The 22,072-nt window shown below is 39.1% G+C and overlaps 1 long non-coding RNA gene across 1 annotated transcript; it reads left to right on the top strand.

Annotated features, from left to right (window-relative positions):
• Window positions 1-8,307: 8,307 nt before the first annotated feature.
• On the top strand, window positions 8,308-18,736 carry LOC107206834. Its single transcript, XR_001522526.2, has 5 exons — window positions 8,308-8,593; window positions 9,140-9,198; window positions 10,292-10,382; window positions 11,426-11,546; window positions 12,592-18,736. It is a non-coding gene; the product is annotated as an uncharacterized LOC107206834 (long non-coding RNA).
• The last annotated feature ends 3,336 nt before the right edge of the window (window positions 18,737-22,072 follow it).

The raw sequence follows: 22,072 nt of genomic DNA, 5'->3' as shown, positions 1-22,072 counted from the left end.
GTGTATTCTCCAGGATTCCTTAAAATGTGCTGCTCAGCAGATATGCATGCCTGTAAGCCAGCTCAGTAGAACAATTGTGAAATAGAAACACAGTAGTACACAAAGCAGACTTATTGTAGGTCTGGGGATTTAGAGTTTTCAAAAGCCTCTAGAGAATTTTGGAAAACAAATCCTCTAGAGAGTCAAAAAGATTTGTATGGTTAAATCCTTCAGCCATTTTGGAAAAACTTCTCATAAATGAATAAATACAGAGAAAATCAGTGTATTCACTTCCCAAAGAAAGAAAACAAATCCAGGAAATACATAGATTTCAGATGACAACAGGAAAAACAACCTGAAAAAACTATAGATGATATAAAAAGAGGTACCCCAAAGTTAATTTTAAAATTTATTTTACAAGATATATTTTTGGTGTTTGGATTTTTTTAAGCATATTTATCCTAACTGATGCCTAAATCTGGACTGAACCTGAATGTAACTGCTGTGACTTCAGGGGTTTAAAGTTTTCTCCTGAAGTTCTAGGGAAATAGACTTGGAGCTGGCTGGAGCATGTAATTCTCCATTATCCCACAGTGGATGTTGCCTTTCATCTGAATACTCTGTAACACTGTGTTGTATTCAGCCACATAAATCGCTTGCTTGGGAAGCTGATGCTTGCAGAGCCTGGCTCTTGCCTGCAATCTGTTAAGCAGAGCCTCACTCAGATCATTTGCAGTCTGATACAGCTGTACCTTAAATCCAAGAGTGGAGGATGGAGCCCTTCAGTCAGATCATAGTTGCTCCAGCTCTGCTTCTCAGAAGTTCTTTCTGTTGAGGTTCTGCTTCTGTTGCTGTGCTCAGTGCTGGAGAACTGGTGTGCTCATCACTCCAGGTGCTAATGGTCAGTCCTCCTTTTATGTTGCTGCCACAGTGCTAGGAATTCTTGCACAGCTCAGATGGTGAAGCCAAAGGAACTATATGTGTATGTTCTTTGAGCATTTTTTAAAGAAAACAATTGTTTTTATTGTTTGTATTCCAAGAAAGCTCTGAGGAAAACCCAAGGTGTATCTTAGCTTCTTTCCATGCTTTCCAAACATGTGCAATGAAATTGCTTCGTATGTTTAAATTTTGTCTCAAATACAAGGGGTTTAATTTAATTTTAAATAAAGGTCAAGTTTTCTAATGGATAAGGATGTAAGAGAAGAAAACCCAGAGAACAGGGTACCTTCCCAAGCCTTTACTCTTGAGGAAGCTATTCACCATCTCTTTTGAATTTTAAGACAGGATACCTGGCTGTAAAATGTGAAATAAAATAGGATAACTGCTGTCAGAATCCAGTAGTAATTGAAAGAAAGGAAATCTTTGAGAAAAAAAAATATGAAAGGAAAAGGAAAAGGCACTTTTAACTCTTAAAACACGAGAGTTACAATAAAGCATGAAGTTCTTTAAGACAAGTTGCAGTTACATCAGTCTGGAGCTGAGATGTTCTGAGGCCTGGAGTTTGTAAAAGGTCTGTAGGAATTGCAGGCAACAAGAAGAATGGAGAAAAAACCCAAAGATGTAAATGCATCATATCACCTATATGAGGGCTGAAACTGAGAAAAGAATGGTTTAAATGAGAGACACATGCTAGGACTGCAGAAGGATGTTTCAGTCTCTAGCTCAAGGGCTCATTTCACTCTGAGTGGGGGAGTGAAGGACCAGAGGGAGATTGTGGTGTTTGAGAGATTGGAAATGAACTTTTAGATAGTGAGGGAACAACAGGAACATAAATAGTCAGTTGGGAATTGATAGCGTGTGTTTTGAAGGTCTACAAGCTTCCCTTGTGACTTAGAAGAAAGAATATAGTAGTTTCTGTGCTAAATCAGAATAGATGGAATTGGCAGTTTGGGAGAAAAGATAAATGGTCAGTAATGAAAGCCACAAGACTGAGCCACTTGAGTGTCACAGAAGTGTCTCTGTATCTGCTCCACAATCTTCATTCTGTCTGAATATTCACTCTGCAATTAAAAGTTTCTTTAGGACCTGCACAGCTCTAAGTCTGTAAGGTCCCACTTTCCTGTACTAAGACACCACAAGCAAAGAGATCAAGGGAATTCACTGGTTTTTACATTGCTGGGTACATATATGGTTACAGAGCAAAATTGTACATGTGGCTGCCTAACTCCATTGTAGGACAAATTTAGAATACAGCTTTTCACTGAGGAGATGGAGAACTTTGAATTTGTGATAGGAAGAGGCTTAAAAACGTGTTCTGGACAATTAATTTGGTGGCTCTGTACCCTGGAAGGAGCTGTTTATCTATTGATAGAGACAGCAGAGGCATTACCAGTACAAAGTACCCTGCCTGCATACACCAGTGCGCCTTTGCCTGAGTGTGCAAGTGAGTGAGAGCCTCTCTGGAGGCATGAGAGCTGAGAGTTTCCAGTTCCCTCTGCCACTGGCAGTGTCTGAGGCTGACAGAATGTTGCCAGCTAATGCCAGCTGATAGTCTGGAGAGGCTCTTCAGATCAGGCACCCTACAGCCAAATAAAGGGACTGCTTTATTTTCACAGTAGTAGCTCTCAATGTATTTTCATTCATGCAGAGGGGGTAAAACTACATTAGTTATGCAAAAGAAAAAAAGGGGCAAGGAGTTATTTATCTGAAATTCAAATGGAGGATTATCTGCATTACCATCTGATAATGGAGGCACACAGAATTAAAGACAATGGTACGTGCCTGTGTATGTCAGACCTTTGACTGTCTAATCCTGCCCAGTTGCTGCAGTCAGGATCACAGAGATTATTTTTGTGAGCTATTGCTCAGCAAAAGCAAAACAGATCAACCATAGTTTGTAGAATTAGATCAGCCCTGTCCTGAGGCAGCCAGTACAAAACACAAAGCTTTTGACAAAAATAGAGAGAAATATAACCAGCCTGTCCTCCTTAAATCTAAGTGAGGAAAATGCATCTGGTGTAGCCATAAAATCAGAAATTACTTGTTTTAGAAGGAAGGCAAGCATCAGTTTGTCATTCTATAGCTGTGTTTTTGCAGTGCAGAATTGCTGTAGGGATCAGAGAAGTTAGCAGTAGAGAAAGACTATTAAATGAGTCCACTCCCCTGCATTCATGGATGTAATCCCTTGATGCAAATGCATGGTTTATTAAGGTTGCAGTGTACTGGCTGTGGGAGTCAGGCTTCTAATAACATCATCCCTGGAGCTCTGGGGGAATAATGCTGCTTCTCTTTAGAGGTGAGCTGTGGGTGGTTGTGTACCAATGCTGTACTCTGGTAAAAGAGAACTCTCCTTGCTGCTAAGAAAGGCCATTTGGAAGGAACTATGAATGTTCAGGCTAGCTGTAGGCATTAAGTGCTTTTCAGATATGTTCACTTGAGACAAGCTTAAATTCTCACAGCAAAATGTTGAATTTCAGATTCCATTCTAGTAAAATTCAGTCTGGAGAGGAAAGTTCTGTTGGATGATGTAGGAAGTCTGAAGGAGAAGAAAAGATTTAAAAACTCGGGTGCTGGTGGAATCTCCATCAACTAGCTGAATAAAAGACCAAAGGAAGAGTTCTATCAAACCAGACTGCATGCAGGGAAGAGACTTAGAGAACCAGGTAGCTTTGTATTTATTACAGATCATGTTTCAGTGAAGACTTTTGTCAAGTTCTCTGTCCTCCTTTTTTCTCTGTGGGATGCAGTGACCAACAGCAGAGTTGGAAACACAGCCATGTCCTACAGATGTCTATGGTTGTGTCTGGGCCAGAATTTCCTTCATGCTCCTCCTACTCCAGGCTTTTGCAGCTGCTGTGACTCCCATCCATACTAATGGCACAATGGTAGGAGCACCAGGATCCATAAGCTGCTGTGTTTGTGTAATGCAATGTACACTGAGAGCCTGAGCTCTGAGACCCAGAGACAGCACTATTGCATCATTGTCTAACTAGCATCACAAGATTGAGCTTGCACTACACACCACATTTTTAACTCTTGTGATAACAAAACCATTAATTTTTGTTATCACAAGAGACTCAGTTCATCATCATAAAAGTAATTCATCCTTCACTTACCTGCCAGATCCTCGGGCCTACTTCACCTTTTTTCTGTTGTAGGAGATCATGTCTTTGCAAAGGCAAATGAAATGCAGCTGAGAATGTAATTTTGTTCACTACCTGTTACTTTACAAGCTCAGTGTAGCATAGGAAAATACAGAAGAGAAGCACTGAAATTTGGATTATTGGTTTTCCCTGTATTTTTTGTTGAGGTTTCTGAAAGTTGTACTTCAAGTTTCAATTTGACTTGCTGCCAGGATCCATAAACCAGGGAAGAAAGCCCCAACACTCAGAAAACAGCTCCTAGTGAAGATGCTGAATTGGTTATTCAAAAATCAAGGCACTTAATTTTTTAAAATACCATTTTTAAAATATCAGTCTTACTATAAAGCCTACTGCTAATTGTTCACCAATGTACAAATACACAGTGTTAGAAATTTTGGTTCTGAGATAGTATCACTGAAAAGCTTTGATGTTCACCTTTTAGAAAACTACTTACAGCCATTTTCCCCCTTCCTAAAATAAATGTGAGAGGAAACATCAAATTAATCATAGGTACAAAGACTGCCTGTAGTGAGGTAGCTCATTAAGCTTCATTTTCCTGAGCTCCACATTTCTTTCAGAATTTTAATCTCCATAGTTTTCTTTTTTTTTTTTTTTTGTGTTGGAGTGTGTGTAGTATTCTGCAACAATGGAATGCTTTGCTGGGTCATTTATCATCCTTTGCCCTGAGGAAGGTCTATACAATTACTTCTGTGTTTGTGTTACACTCCGAAGTTTTATGATCCAGAATTTGTGCAGTGGAAGATGCACACTAGAAAAGGTGCATCCTTGCTTCCGAAAGCCCTTCCTTGGAAGTTATGTAATTACATCCCCTTCCATGAAATAAACTGTTTATTTTCACAGTGCTGCTCTTGGGCTTACAGCAAGCTGCAGGTGCAGGTTGGTGTCTTCCCGTGTTTGTGCACCCCCTGCCATGACCCAGCTGCAGGTGGCCACCCTTCTGCAGCCCCACAACAGCTCCAGTGACTTCAGCCCTTGCAGCTGGCTGCTGGGAAGGATCCTGTGGTTCAGTGACTTTGTCTTGGGAGCCACTGAACTTTGCTCAGTTCTGAAGGTTTCCACATCCCATTTATTCCTCAGCTCTGGATTTTAACTAATGAGAAGACGTGGAAGGGAGCCTTTGTTGGCACTAAGGGTGGACCATATGCCAAAATTTGGTAAAGTGGTGTGAAAGGCAGTGATCAAGTCCAAATAGAGTCACTGTGGTGAACAACAGCAGCTTTATTGTTTCATTAGTTGGAAATTCACACAAAATCTTTTGGATTTTTGGGTTAATTTTAAAATTGCTCTATCTCAGTTTTTCAAGTTTGATTACTTAGGTTTTGTGAGAGTAAAATTACTTTTTTATTACTTACTTTATTACTTACTTTGGCAGTGGGATAATTGAACTGCACACACCAAATATTATTGAATCACTGCAATAGCTATAATGGCTTTGGTGGAGTTTTTTCTTCCCTATTTCAGAGTGCAATATTCCTCTCGTAATTTCTTGGCAGTATGTGTGGTTCAGGAGATGTTTATCTATAGCTCTCCTGTCAGTTAATCCCTCTCCCTAGTCCAGCTGATAAGTTTTACTCTGGTGGAAATTGTGATGATACACATTATTCTTCCATTTCTGCTAAAAAATATATGTTATTTATGCTCACAAAAAGGCACTTACCAATATGGATACACTCTACAGCTCTTGGAACAGTTCACACACTGCTCTTGCAATACCAAATGAAGCCTGCATTCATATAGGCTATTCTAGCTGTTGTTAAGCAGAAGAAGGAGATTATTATGTTCTATTTGAAGAAAACATTGTTTAAATTGCAAAACTTTCAGTATGTCCCTGTGTTAATGAATTTATCCAGTCTGAATTTTAGTTATGGCTTGTTTGATGTACCTTCATCCAAGGCTTCTTCCACAGTGCCTGTGAAGCAATCCCATTCAGTATCTCAGACATGAACACAGACAGGAACTTCCTGACAGAGTGACTGACTTCTGCTGGTAAACTTTGAAAAGTATATTGTTGAGTTGCAATTCTCCAGACACTGTTATTTTACTTTTTCTCCCCTCACTTTGTTTTTTTTTAGTTGTCAAATAGATTTGCAGGGTGATGAGATTCATTGTTTCAGAATTCAGAGGCTCCTGTTTTTTCAAACCACTGAGGTTGGTATGGCACAAGAATGTGGTTTCAGGTGAGGAGAATAAGCAGCAGGAAGAAATGTCAAGTAATTATGTAGGTTTCATATTAGCTACCATAATAATAAAACAAAAACCTCTGAGTCTCAGCAAAGAGACTAAATTGTTTCTAAACTGAGAATAGCTCAAATTTTGCATAGCATGTCAGGTGCTCTCTTGGACTCTGGTCATTTGACAACCAGATTATGAACTTATAGAAAAGAAAAGTTTGTTTTAGTAGTGTGTATTGCATGCTTTTACTGAGCTTTTTATTCTATGCTGCATGTAAGAGAGACATAGATTTTTTGCAATATAGTAACAGATGACAACTCCAGTCCAATAATTTTAACAAAATCTGTTACCCAAGGTAAGTGTTTTATGTGTCTGTGGGAGCAGCTGTAATAATTGCTTAGTTGTTTACCTTGATGCAGTGCAGAAAAGAGGGAAGGCCAAATTATAGCAGATGTGGAAGCTTTAATTACAAGGAAATCAAACAAGGGCTTCAATTTTCGGTTTAAGATGCTGCCAAAGTTTTCTGCAGAGCCTCTGCTGAGTCAGTCATGTTTCAGAGGAAGTCTTGTGCTGTCCTTGCACACATTACAGTTTGTTTGAACAGAACATGTTTTTCTGGCAAGACTCTCCTTCCCCCTGTCCTTAATGATTTCAAGAAGAGCAATGGAAGCATTGCTTTGAGGCCTCATTTAGCTCAGCACCTTCTCTGTCCAATTAGCAAATATTCTGTGTCACTGATTTTAAGAATTAGTGTGACAGTAGTTCTCTAACTAATTACAGCCTACAGTCTCCATCTTGAAGAGTATTAATTTCCAGTTATCAGGATATATGATATGGAAATGCTAACAAGAAGAATTAGCTTGAATTCTGATGCAGCTGCTCTTTAAATGAGGACCAAGTGTTGCAGGTCTTGTCCCACTGTTCCTATCTTATCACTGACATTGATATATTCGTGTTGCTTAAACTGAATCACTGCATGTGCACCTTAAATGCACATTGTGCTCCATCATTGTTCTTGAGTGGGTTCCTTAGTGTGGGTTTGGGTACATACACATAATTAGAGCAGCTGGAAGCCTTTGTTTGCAGGTTAAGGAATTCACCTGGATCCCAACTCAAGCCTCCAAGCACCTCTGTCCCCTTCAGGGGCTGATTTACTCTGCTTGGTGTCTCAGTTTTCCCTCTGCAGGATGAGGGTAGAATAAATCCACCTGTAAGATGTGAGAAGTGCAAGGGCAGTAAATGCTTCAGCAGACAGGAGCAGTGATCCTGATTTCACAGCCCCCCTAAGTACACTGTGAGGACTCAGCCTTTTTTTCCTGATGCAGCAGCATGTGATGGTGGATACCATTGATTTAGTAATCCCACCTGTAGTACAAGCTCTTAATTTCTGGTGCTTTCATCCCTACAATTCCACTGACACAGGATGGTGTTCTGTGTTTAACTGTAGCAATATGAATCTCATAAGCTTGCAGTTAAGATAAGAATTATTATCTTTCTTGAACAGATGAAATGTCTTGGGTACTGGGGGCAAGAAAAGTTGTATCATAACTTTATTTTATTCCCTAATAAGGAGAAAGCAAAATAGAATGATCTCAGTGCTGAGCTCCCTTAAAGCTTATGGGACTACTGCATTTGAAACAGGAAAATTGTTTTATTTTTGTTTATTCTTGCTTTCCAATTTTATTCAAGCATTTTAAAAACTAGGAGGTGTTTATTTAAGTACTCAGTATCTTCAGTTTACATTTCAGGATATATATCTTCCTGTGTTTGGTTTTTTAGGGTTTTTTTCCCTGGTTTACGCAGGTCATCTGCAAAAAGTGTGATTAAATTATTCCTCTGAGAATCATCCTCCTTCATGTATTGGTGCCTTTTCTTTCTTGAATTATGGACTTTTTAATTTATTTGTGTTACCTTTTTATTCTACACTCGCAGCTGCTTTAATTTCTTAAAGTTGCTTTATAGTCACGCCTTTGTCTACCTGAGTGCATTTACCCCTCCAGTGGTGAAATCACCCACTAAATTAACTCCATACAAAAACCTCAAATAAGCTACAGGTGAAAATTTCTGGTTTCAAATATATTTAAACAAACAAACCAACATACCTACTGAGAGCCTATGAGAAGTCTTGAACTGCTTGCTTTCCTGCAGAGAGCAATGTGGCTTGAAAAGTAATGTGTGTTTTACTGTTTCTACTCTGCAGAGCACGTGTGGGATACAGGCAGAATCTGAGGAACACCGAACATATTCACAGCTCTCTGTGCAAAGGAACTGTGCAATCAGACTGTTCATCATCATGTCATCAGGTTCTACTCTATGCTCACAGCTGATTCCAATGGATAGTAAGTGCTGGCTTCAAAGCTGACTTCTCAATCACAAAAATACTGCTGTCCTTGCATCTAATTGTTCTCACATAATGCAGGCTCCCTCCTCCCAGAACTCAATTTCACTGCCACTGAACCAGTGATAAAACCTGAGCACTGACAGATGAACAATTGGTGTTCTTGAAGGTAAACAAAGAGCCTTATCACTTGGCTGCTGCAGATTGTGACAGGGAGATGAGGGCCGGGTAGTGAAGATTCAAGATGAGAAATTGCAACAAAGGGGGGAAACAAAAGTCTCTATACTGATAATGAAACTACTTAATAGTTCTGACTTATACAGAACTTTGAGCTAGTAATCTCCCAAATTATCACATTTATTTACACTTCCTAACTGCTTAAGCAACACAAGAACTAACACTGTTTTTCATTTTTACCTTATATTAACTTGGATATTTTTACCTAAGGGATGTAACTGCAGAGAATTTGACAAGGATAGACAAGAGTTCTAGATTATACTGCATGAAGGGCTTGTATTTAACTCTCCCAGCTATCTCCTTTGCTCAGCAGGTCACAGGTGTTAAAACTGGAGCATTTGAATGCAAGCTACTTTGCTTTCTAATGAGGTTGGTATATCCTTTGTCTCTCGGTTTTTGTTCATAATTTCTGCAGTCCTAGAGAATATATAATATTGATGGTCAGATCTGAGGTACTGGCAGTGCTAGCTATGATATTAGGTATTTTTTTTGTTTACCAGTATGCCATGGTTTAGCCTGTCCAGGTACTTGTGTTTGTGCTCTCCACAGAGCTAATTGTGTTTCTTGCAAATTCACTCCTGTGCAACTCAGTTTGTAGTTTTATATTTGCCTAATAGGACTCCTCATTTCTCTCAAATACAAAATCTGTGCTCAGCTGCTGCTCAATCCTGTTCCTGCTTGTGTTTTGGTGCTACTTGCAGCTCTGAGGAAAAAAAGATAAGAGTTAGTGTGAATCCCTCCTGAGTGCACTGGGAGCTAAAAATCTATGTAGCTGGTAAAGTGCTCTCGAATAGTTACTGCTACAGGATTGATATCCTGCCCAGTGCCAGGGAATAGAGATCACAGCTGTCACCTGCTAGGGCTGCCACTCCCTAGGGGACCTGCAGTGAGTAATTCCATTAAAGAATTGTACCATGTCTACTAGATTTTACATTATGAAGCTATTTATCATGAAGAGCATTATTTCTTGGCCAAGGAAGGATAAATTAAATGATGCATATCCAGAGCTTAAAAATTTCTCTGTGAAATTGAAAAAAGGCAGAGATATTTCTCATGAGGGAAAGGGAAGAGTTTTAATCGCATTCACAGCTATCACTTAAGGAATGTGAGTTGTTGCTAAGATGCTCATAGGTAAGATAACAAACTGCATCCCCATGTTGTATTCCAGTTCCACTTGTTGCATTTCTGCAGCCCATCCCTGAATTTATTTTCTGACCTGCTGTTTGTATGAAAAAAGCTAAGGGAGAGTAGAGCATTAAAACTGTGTCCTCGGTTTTAACAAAATGCAGGAGAGTTGTGCCATTAGCACAGGCTGTATCCTCAAGCCATGGCATGAGACTTCTGATGCCAGGATGAGCTGCATGAGGCACCCTTCAGAGCAGCATTGCTGTAATTGAGCTCATCACTGCATACACCCGAAGACTTCAGTGTTCCTTTGGAACATCTCATTTTGTCTTTACAGTGAGCGGCTTTCTGCTGCTGTTGATTAACGTGGTTTAAACCTCCTTGTCTGGCAAATAGAGCAGTGTGAAGAGGGCTGGCTGCAGGTATTGGTAGGTAATGCACTTCTCGTTTGTTGCTGCTGTTAGAGGTGAAAGGGACTTGTGACCGTTCCCTTGAGAAAAGAAATAGTTTGCTAAGCCTGAAGTTATGGAAGCTTATTTAGCATTTGCTTTAAAGCTCTGCCAGCCTCTGGCTGGGGCAGAGGTCTGGACCTTAGAGAAACATTCTACCTTGTAAAGAAAGGCCAGCATTAACTTCATGTGGCTTTCAATTAACAAACTTTTGTTCATCATACTCAGTATGTAAGTATGGGACAGTTGGCACTGCTACCCATGGTTGAAAATTTCTTTAATGTTTTGGGGAAAATCTCATCCTTGTATGGGACTCAGTACATGTAGAAGCTGTGTGCTGCTTTATTATATGTTTTATATGTATTGCTCATATATTTATATGCTTTATCATTTAAATTCTTAAAAAGCTTGTTTACATTGGTAAAAGTATTTTTGAGGTAATAGCTGGCCAGTTCATGTCAGGAATATTGAGGTCTCTTTCATTCTGTTCTTTATGTCTCCTATATTAAAAAAGCACTGTTACACTAATGTGAAATGAGCTTTGTGCTGCATGGATTACAAGGTGCTAAAGGGCAAATGCATTGTCCAATTCTGCCCTTTTGAATGTTCTTTAGGATAGTCCTCAGGTTCATAATTGTGTTCTATTAAATAACTTTTTGTTTGCTTGTTTAAAAGAATTATGCTTTTATGTAGAGAGTGGATCATCAGACTAAACAATGAAAAAGAATGGACTTTTTTCATATTCCGCTCTTTTTCATGGGGTATTTGTGAGCCTATCTGTACAAGCTTAATCATGCCTTAACCTACTTTTTTGCATTTACTGTGAAATAAGGTTCATAGAGGCTTATGATTGCAACCTTTATTTTGAATCAAGGGGAAGGGAAAACACACCTTGCAAATACTGCTTTGAGACAGTCAGATGGTACATTCTCCCTAGTTACACAGACAAACCCTGTATAGCTCTTGGCAGTGTGTATGACTGTACTAGCAAATTTAAGGATACAAAATAATCACTATTTCAGATGCCTGACCAGATTAGAATCACTTTCAAGATGCATTGTCACATTGTGAGCTGATTAAAATGTTACCTGAGTACAGTAAGGAAAAGAGACCTGGATTACAAGCAGAATTCAAAATTCACAGGTTGGTGTTCATTCTTGCATCGGGGCTTTCTTGGAGAAGTGATTACTGCAGCACTGAGTAATGGTGGTGAGTTCTGTCCCATTGAGAAGATGAATGTGGGTCCTGGGATGGTACCAGATTTTGAAGTCTTACCTCCTAGGACAGTAATTCCTATGTCTTTCACCTAGGATGTCTCTTTTTCTGGGATGTTTCAGTGCAAGTAATAAAAAGCAGCTGGGAGAACTCAGTATTTATGTGGACCGTAAATGGGATTACCTGTGATTGGCCTGTCACTGTGGGGAATATTCCCAGATGATAGACAAGCAGTGTTGTCCCAGGTAGCACAGAACAATCCTAGTTCACTTGGCTGATTCTAGACCTTCTTTTTCACCTTCATTCTTCCCTTTATAATTTACAAATGAGATGGGGATGAAGGCCAATAGGGCTTTTCTCAGTTTGTTATGGGCTTCTTTCCTTCCCCTCTCAATGCATTCTTAAACTACTTCTGCATCCATACCCTGAAAAACTGTGAAAATTAAGTCAAAATAGCCACTTGATCTTCTTCTGTTATGAAAAGAAATGTTTGAAAAAATTTATTGTATATGCATGGGACTTTTGTTCCACTTAAATTTCTTCCTGCCTCTCCAGAAAGGGGCAAATAAATTTGATGCTTGAAATTAATCTTTCCTGTTTTGCTAAATGGAAATTCAGCTTTTGCACTCACTCTCCAGTTAGTTAACACCTTAGGAAATGATGCCATTCTCACTAATGGATTGTTTATTTTGAATCATTCTCAAAGACACTCTGTCATTCTTGGATAGAAATGTTCTGCATAGAAGTACATTTAGTGTGAAATACTTGACATTTTAAAATTTTTTGAAAAGGGAAATGGATTAAAAAGTTAATTTGTTACAGTTATTTCCATGATGAAAAATGCAGAAGGTCTTGGGTTCCCATTTTCAGGTCAGGAGAGATTTTAACTTTTACAAATCAAAATAAAAGGGATTTCTGTATAATGCATGAATGATTTATTTTGTTGTCCTTTCCTAACTTCTCTTTACTGCAGGTGCAGGAAATGAAGGAATAGGCACATGGGGATGCTTGAAGAATGAATAAAATCGTAGAGAGACTTTTACTTCCATGGTAGATCCTCAGTTTGAATCCAGCAGAACCTGTCAGTTCTGAGCACCTGCTTGGTGCTCTTTTGGTCATCACCAGCTCTCTTTATCAGAGGTTGATGACACCACAATAAACATCAACTTGAGCTTAAGACAAATTGAAAAAATTGGTTTGTTTATGAAGATTCTTCATCTGAAGACCTAGTGAGTTTGTGATATAACCTGGGGAGAGAAGTAGCTTTCAGGACTGAAGGGGCTGCTGAATTTCAGCAGCTGTGGAATACAATCCTTGCAATAAACTGAGACTATTTTAGGTCGAGTTAGGCTGGGTCTTTGTCCCCTTTGCTCCTTGGAAGGCTGCCTCAGATTTCTCTAATGGCTTTCTTTCCTGTCTGCTTTGGGATGATTTTCTAGACCCAGGAGCGTCTCTGTCCTGCAGGGCAGACTTGGGACACATCACAACAGTTTGCACACGGTTTGAATAGCGCAGTCCAGTGTCAGTAGCAAATGCTCTACTCACTTAAAAACAGACTCTTGACCCTCTGTGATTAAAAATAATCTATAAGTGACTCCAGTACTTGGAGTTCCCTTCTGCTTTAGAAAAGCAGAGGAAGAAAACACATGTTTCTTGCTTTGTTTTGAAAACATCATGCCTTTGTAATAGGTGTGACTTAGGAATTAGTTTTGAGTTGTTTGACCTCTGCTCAAATTCAAAATTAGAGTGTGGACATTTCTCAAAACAAAACCACCCAACAAAGAAAATGTTTAAGAAATCAGAAACCATTTAAGAAATCATTTGATGGATTTTAAATTTTATTTTTCTGCTTTGACAACTATTGTGTTAGGGATCATTTCAATTCTGTTTAGAAGAAGTTCAGTTCTAAAGGATAGTTGTAAGATAGCTTTGTGTTTCCCAGGGGCTGGGAATCATGCATGTAATTTTTCAAATGAATGACAAGACTTGGATGGAGTGTGTACTCTTGGAACAAAACTGTCTTGTTAAAAACCACTGTGTTTAGACAGCTTGCAGCAACAGGAGATTAAATTGCTGGATTTGCCTTTTACGTAGTTTGATTGATGAGAAAACTCTGCTGCAGTATTCATTGTTTATCAAATGCCACTCGGCTAGCGGCACTAACAAAAACAAATATTTATTGGGTGCAAGATTAAAAAATGATATTGCAGAAATATGTGACCAGTTTCTGTAAAGATTTCTATACCTCTAGGGGCAAAAAGTTAAAATGTGCTGAAACAATGATGTCAGGCACTGTGCAGCATAACCAGGGAGACATCAGGCACTGCCACCTTCACAGGGAAGAGGTTCTAGTTGGTGATCTCTTACTGAGGGACATTGCAGCTATAACCTCTATGTGTTTATAACATCAAATGCTTTCCCTAAGTGCCTTCTATTCCCCTCCTACGCCTTTCAAAAATAAAACAAGCTCACCCTTGATGGATGTTCTGTTGGTGTCACTCTTTACATGTAGCTTGCTCTGTGAGAGGTTACACCTGTGCATTACAATTGATACCCACCCAGCTGCAGCACTTCTTTATCCACAAGAGGCAATGGAAGCTCATCCATACAATTATCTGCTTTAGACACTTGAATGTGTTGTTTTGATTGGGGCGGTGCTGTGGGCTGTGTTATCGGAGTGAGTGGGAACCTGAAGTTGGCTTATCACAGTGATAACCATTTGGGAAAAACATAGTTCTCATATGGTGACAAGCAAATTTGATGTGCTATCTATACCCCTATGTGTAGAAGAGGATTGGTTTTTAGTATTTTTGTGTATGTGCATAAGAGCAGATTTGGGATTTCATTTCCTCTGTAACTGCACACCATGAATAATTAACAGTTATTACCTGCTTATTTGCAGGGGATTCTCTGTGTGTTTGTAGTTTGGGTTTTCTTTTTTTCTTTTTTTTTTTAACTTGCTTAGCTAAATATGGTGTTTGTAAAAAATAAATCTCATATTAGCTGTAGGTTAATGTAATGTGAAAGACATGCTGGGCAAACATTCCCCAGCCAGTCTGGAAACAGCTCTGATCTGTGAAGTGTTATCTTGGCTAGTTTAAATAATTTCCCAGGGAGTCAGTTTGAACTCTGTTCTTTTATTGGTTTATTATTTTTCAGAATGTAATTCTTAATACATTTGTATTCATGGCAATGGACAGTAAGTAATTTAACACCTGCTATCTACAATCTCTGTCAGCAAATGGCCTTCTCCTAGTGGGATTTATAGTTACATTGTTGTGCTTCAAAGGTGGAGAATTCAAATTCTGTTTGCTACGAGCAGAATTATGTTATGTATTTTCTTTCTAGCTGCCTTTTAGTCTGGCCTTAAACTAACACTGCTTCTTTTATTCCAAAACAGAGAGAAAACCTGATCCTTGAAGGGTTGCAATTATTTTATCCTGTCAAGGTGTTTTTTCTCTCTAAAATAGGAAAAGGTAGGAGTGTGGGGAAGAAAACTAAGCAAAAATTAACCCTTGTGCCACCTTACTTACAGTGAATATTTTGTAGGCTTATTGTCTTAGTCTCTGCATTGTGTTTTATTGAGTTTTGAGGAAGAGCTTGTGTGGGGCAAAACTGAAGTGTGAAGATGTAATCCCTAGAGGTAAGGGCTGTATATGTGTGTCTGCACAGTTCCTGTTGGTAGATCTGACTTAAGGTCTTTTGCATTGCCTTTCTGTTCTGTTACAACTTCCAGTTCTGGTTTAATTTAAAAATTGTAGAGAAAGTGTAAAATGAGAGGGGAGAATGTGTTTTGCTTGTTTGTTTTTGGGTTTCAGTTTGGGTATTTGGTTTTGGCTGTTTTTAAGAGATAAAAGTATCTCTTAATAGCTCTCATTTGCAATAAGTGAATGAAGCCTTTGTGACTGATTCATTTGGTTGTTTGGGGTTTTTTTTCCTATTTTTGTAGTACCTATTCTGTAGAAAGAGTACATCATGAGAGGATGGTAAGCTGCCCAAGGAGGAGCAGTTGTGCACAGTGCCTGGGTGGAACACTGGCCATACAGGAGGATTGCAACAGATGGGATGTTTCTCACAGGAGCTGTGGATAAATTTGAGCTTGTGGAGAATAGCTGCTTCTGCAGGAGACAGCCTACAGCCTCACAGGAGCAGTTGGATGGAGCAGCTGAGGAGATGGGACTGAGCTGGGGAGTCAGGTCATGCATTGTTGTCAGATCTAGTGGGAAAAGAAGACTTTAAAAGACCTCAGAGAGCGGCATCCTGCATTCCATAAGTACACCAGAAAAGACTGGTTTGGGTACTGGAGTCCCCCATCCCTTTTAACTGTGATCCTTTGGCAAGGTAGGCCATGACAGGGAGTTGGTGTTGTTACTTAGAGAAGAAGGCTGTCCCACTAACAGGAAAGGACACTGATTTGGGAGCATGTCAGTCTAGTGCAGTGCACACCTTTGCAAGATAAAACAAAACCAACTCCAAACAAACAAATTATTGGATGGTGTGTAAAATAAAGCCTCAGCTCTGCTTTATCTTTGTAGAAGCAAATACAGTTTATAGTTGCTTGAGGAGGGCTTTCTATTACCATATGCTGAATCTTGCAATTTCTCAGCCTTCCTGCTCAGCATCTGTGAATCTCAGTAGCAGAATCGTTGCTTGGAAACTCAATTGTCTTTTTGCATTTACTGCTAGAAAAGAGTTTTCAATTCTGGTAACTTGATTATCATGACTTGTACATAGATCTAAAACTCCTTAGCAAAGGCAGTTTCTTTACTGGCAGGATAAATACCACACATATTCAAGAAGTGCTTAACAGTGTTTTCAGCAGGGGTGAAGTTTTTCCAATGTGTTTGTATTGCTATTGAGATATAAAATAAGTTGCATGGAAATTAAGGTATTGTATATGTGCCAGCATCGATGTGCCATTTTGACTTCTTTTTTTTTTTCTTGTGGAGTAGAAAACCACCTCTGAGAGTATAGGTTGCCATCACCTGACTACAGCCTTCTTTCAGAAGTATATTATGTACAGTTATTCACAGTTGGCAAGAAGATTTTTGTGGGGATTTTTGGTGGAAATGGAACACTTCATGAGTTTGGTTTCTTAGGGATTCTTAATTCTGAGGGTTTGGTTTGAAGGGAGTGAGAAGGAAACAGTGATCGTTTCCTTGTTTTCTGCATTGCTTTTTCCTCCCTCCTCTCTATTGCCTGAAGTAACATGAATTTCACAAACCTTGTAGGATCAATACTTAAACTGCATACTAATGTGTTTTGGAAAACTACAGAGAAGGTGGGGAACATGGAATGACTTTCTTTGTTCTTAGTGTGGTTTGAGCGAAAAATAACAGCTGCAGTTGCCACCTTCAGTTGTGCTCAGGAATGTCAGCATCTGAAGGTGGCTTTACCAAAATGAAGAAAACCTACCAGGGCCTTTGATCTTATTGCCATGTGAATTTAAATATTGGATCTTAGGCTGTGTGCTCTAAAAAACATAGCAGGGTTATTTTTCACTCAGCATCCAGGAGTTATTGCAATGACTGAAAATTGAGGTAAATGCCAGAGTAGGCTGCATGAAGTGTTAGATCAATACTTGAAATTGGCACATGGAATGACAGCTTTGAAACTGATGTGCATGTGAGCGTGGTTGATACATGCATTGAGAGCCTTTTAAGAGACGCTTGGGGATTCATTTTGTTTAAAATGGAAGGCAAACAGTATTGATACAACACTCTGTACTACACTTTATGGTAAGTGGTACAAATGAAGGCTTCAAAGAGTATTTAAGTGCTTTATGCTATTTGTTATCCTCTAGAGTAGTATTGAAATCAGCATTCTAGGTTACAGAGCTTGTGGGATATGTTTTCCCTTAGGACAGAGAGGGATGGTAGCTTTTGTGGTTTGGCTGGTGTTTGGATTCTTTTTTTTTTCCCTATCTGTGCGGATTTTCATTAGCAATTAAATGTATCTGGACTTCAGAACATCTGTTTAACATGATATGAAGACAGGATTTCTTACATTTGTAACTATTAAAGTTTGGGTATGCACTAGGAATTTTGAAATTGCCATTTGATCAATATTTTCCCATCACATCTCTTGTAAAATTTAGTGACTTTATTTTGTGCACCACGGAGTGGTCTGAAAGTGTGGGATGATATCAAGTATTTAATTATCCCAGGTGTGCCAGTGCAGTCAGCAGCCAGGCTATTTGCACTCCTGAGAAAGTGATTTGGCAGTGAACCGGGATTGTAAACAGTAAAAGGAGAAAAATGTGCTGTTTCAGTACTTTGCCATAAAGGGCTGTTCTTGTTTCCTTGAAGAATGTAACCACTGAAAAAGAATTAGAGCTCCCCAGTTAGAGCCAGCCTCTAGTTGAGGGCTAGGTTATTGTGTTCTGTTTGTAGCTTTGATGTTTCCAGCCAAGGAGGTAGAAGAGAGCAATGTCCTTTCCTCCTTTTTAAATGTCTTCCCTTTTTTTTTTTTTTGAGGATCTGGGATCTTCAATATTGGACCCTTAGGCTCTTTTACTACCATCTGAAGTTATTTATTGTCAAGTAGGAGATAGGACAACAGTTCTTGCAGAATGTTCTCACTAGCTTTTTTTTTCTTAGAATTGATCTGCTGGAGAAGATTTCTTAAGGGCATGTGTTCCCAAGCTCTTTCCTATATGAAAACTGCTGCTCTAACTTCTCACTGGACACTTGGAAATTAATTTTTATGATCCAGTGATGTGTATGTTGACTATAGATCTTTTTGCTCTTTTAAAAATCACTTAAATAGTGGTCTGCAATTTTGCTTTGCCATAATACAAAAATTAAGATGACTTACCCTTTTCTGATGCATTAATCCAGGTGTGGTTTTAATGGCCCCTGTTGTTTGTATGTGCTTAGCAGGCTGACCTAATGTCTGAGCATGGAGCTATGTTGAAATTGGCCTAAATGAGGTTAACTGGAAAGAAGGGAGCTGTTGTTGGCATGAAAGGTAGCCTACAGAGAGGTTGAAAGTGAAACTCCAACTTGCTGAGAAGTTCAAGCAGCAAACTGTGAAGTACATTAATTAAATGCTGGTAGTGAGCAGGTGGGGAGCCTATGTTTAAAAAGACAGAAAGTTGTATGGCATTTTAAAGAAAATCTGAGTAAGACTTTAGGAAATAAATTACTTGCTTTTTTTTTTTTAATATTTGTTCCTTTGCTTTGTTGTAATAAAATTTAAAATAATAAAAAAAATTAATATTAAAATATCTACTCCAACCCAGAGAGCTTTTATTCTCATCTAGAGTTTCCTAAATCTGAAATAGTCCCACACTCCACTTGTTGGCACAAGATGGGGAATAACAGTGCCACTGACGACAGCAGAAGGGACATGCTTGGAGTCCTGGCTGAGAACAGTGTAAGTACAGCTGTAACTCTGTGCTAGTATCTTTAATCATACAAAAAGAGGCTTCTTGCAAACTTGATGATTTTCAGGATCTGTAAATATTTCCAGTTGGGGCTGACAGGTACTGAACTTGAAACATTGTGATGTTAAAGATTAACAAAAAACTTTGGGAGGACTGTATATTTTTTCTACTATTGTTATACTACACCTTTATGTCTAGAAAATGTGCAGTTAAATCCTTGACCTTTCATATAAAGCTTTGAAAGATCCTGTGGCACTTTACATGAGAATAATGTGACTGCTGTGAGGGGGCTGGTGATTGGTAATTGAATCTAAATTGACTTATTCTGTGATGCACTTCTAAATATTCTGTAAACTTCCTGGTAGCAGAGAATAGGAATTTTTTTTTAATTAAAATAATTAATTTTTAATTTTTTTAATGCTTCTAATAGATTTTGTAGTAAGAACTCCTATTTACTAGAGAAGAATCTATCACTACTAGAATGATACAAGTATTTTAAAGGTGGAACAGAGAGAAACGTAGAGAGATGTATGCCATACTCACAGGGTATTTTTCTCTTCCATCATGCTGGCTCTATCTTGCCACCTTTTGAAGGTGAAGCTCTCTGCCAGCAAGATTGCTTTAGCTTTGAAGGAAATCACACTCTTTGAGAAGTGGCTTGAAGTAGACCTTGTTCTACCCAGTGCAAAAATAACAGTATCCTACCCTGAATCAAGAGAGTGTGAAAATGAATTGCCCATATAAAATTTCTATGAATGCATCCTTAGGAAATACTTTTTTTTCACTTTTCAAATAGCAGCAGTAAATATATAGCAAGGAATCTGCTGGAAGATGTTCTGCATTTTACCTTCTCTGCTGGAAGACGTTCTACATTTTACTTTCTCTTCTGAAACATTTCTCCAGTTTGCTAAGGTGGTGGAGTTCTTTAGAATACATTTTTAGTGGTGTCATGTGTATTAGTTTTACCACAGAAGACATCAAAGAAGAATTTTCATGATTCTGGTTCCAAATTTCACTTTTATACCACTCCAGTTGTATGGGGTTCTATTACTAGGGAGTAGAAAGAAAATAAACTGTTTTGGAAAGAATTGTTTCTAAGTATGTAAATTGGACAGCAATAAAGTCCTTCCATGCCTTTGTTAGGATAATGGTTTTAGGCACACCATATACACAGTGCTAAACTAAGAAAAGTTGCATCTTCATGTAGGCCTTAGTTTTAAGTTTTATTCAGTGAGGTCAGTGCTTAGGTTGCTTGTGGTCAGAACTCAAAAAGACCTATTGTAAGGTGTAAAAATTTTATCCCATATCTCAAGTAATGGTCTTTCCTCTGTTTAATAACCACCAAGTAGGTGGTTATTCTGTAAGGAAATAACTTACTAACTTACTCTATAAGGTGTTAATATTCTATAAGGAAACACAACACAGAGAGGAAAGTCTCAGAACTAACCAGGTAATTCTGTTCAGAAATAATTTGCTGTCTCTTAGGTCCAGGATATATTTTGGGTTTAAACTTGTTCTTCAGTTTTATCCTGGAGCTGGGACTGCATAAGTCAATTTTCCCTATGTTAGTGGCAAAATCTATGTATTTTCTTAGTATAAATTAAGCAAGAGTTCCTATAAATTCAGTGTAGGAGCAGGGGATCTCAAGAACATGGCATGAGGAAGTGTCTCTTGGAGATTTGGTCAAATAGTCAAATACTGACTGTTTCTTCCTAGCATAATTCTGCTCCAAGATAACACCTAAACAGAGAGAGAGAGCTTAATAGCAAAATATCTCTTCAAAGATAATTTCTCTAGTAAAATGTGCATTTTTAACAGCACCACCTGGTGACTCCCATAGCAATATTTCCTTATTAAATTATAACTGATGAACTTGTTTCTTTGGGATAGGTCACATAGCTAATTCTCAGTCAATATAATTTTGTCTGTAGCTGGATTTTTTTACTTATGTGATACTGGTTATTGATTTCTCTTTATTTGAGTAGGTTGCTCTTAACTTGCTGTCTGTGACTTTCTACTAAGCCACTTGCTGCTGTGAGCTTTTACAACAGTTAAAACCAGTTTGTAGCCACACACCATTAAATCAAGGTAATTGCAAAATATTTGAGGAGGAAGAGATCACATCAGTCTTCAAAAAACATACAGATGTCCAGATATGTCTAAGATGAAGTTGACTACTATGTGCTAATTGACAATCTATTAACTTATTTTGTTTTCTGTGTTGTGTCCTGCCTCCCCTGTGGGGAGAGAAGAATTTTGTGAAAAGGCCCTAGCAAGTTAGTTTTGATTATATAACCAGTTCACAACAAAGTGGAAGCTGACTTGCTTAGTAGAAGCTCAGATATTAGATAGCTATCTGTTGGGGGTTGGGTGTCCTTCCTTTTGCTGCATCTCACCTATGGAATTTTTTGCCCATTAGTTGCAGGGAAATCTGGCTGCTGGTACTTGGTGGATGCTTGAGAAACACGGGGAGTTGGGCAGGGGGGCAGGGGGAACAGAAAAGGCGAGGGCAGGGGCAGCTGGGGGCTGGATGGTTTCTTGGGCTGGAGAGTGAGACACTCTCTCGAAGCTGTTGCGGCTAGGAGAAGGGAATTTGCCATCACCCAGGCAGAGCTGCTGCTGCTTCCTCTTGTTCTTCGTTGGTGGCCTCGCACCCCCGTCCTGCCGGGACGTGTGGCAGTGCCAGGCACCGCCGCGGAGCTGCTGATCCACCTCATCCACCAGCCCGGGATCTCAGCTCATCCCTGCTGTTCCAGCCGACTGTTCCTCGGAGCCCTGCAGGAGCACCGGGACTGACTGCCCGAGGGGGTTTGTGAAACAAAGCCTCTCCTCCATCCCTTCCCTTCTCAGCCGAGAAAGCTGTCACAGGGCCCCTGGTTCTGTTTTCTGGCTAATGCTGTAGTTATTGTTGTTTGTGTGCCTTGTTATAAATACTAGTAAAGAGCTGTTATTCCTATCCCCAGATCTCTGCCTGAGAGCCCCTTGATTTCAAAATTATAATAATTTGGAGGGAGGGGGTCTACATTTTCATTCCAAGGGAGGCTCCTGCCCTCCCTACCAGACCACC

The sequence above is a fragment of the Parus major genome, chromosome 6, assembly GCF_001522545.3.
Source record: "Parus major isolate Abel chromosome 6, Parus_major1.1, whole genome shotgun sequence".
Taxonomy (NCBI): Eukaryota; Metazoa; Chordata; class Aves; order Passeriformes; family Paridae; genus Parus; species Parus major.
The sequence above is the reverse complement of the archived record's forward strand: the minus strand, read 5'-3'. Positions and strand labels throughout refer to the sequence as shown.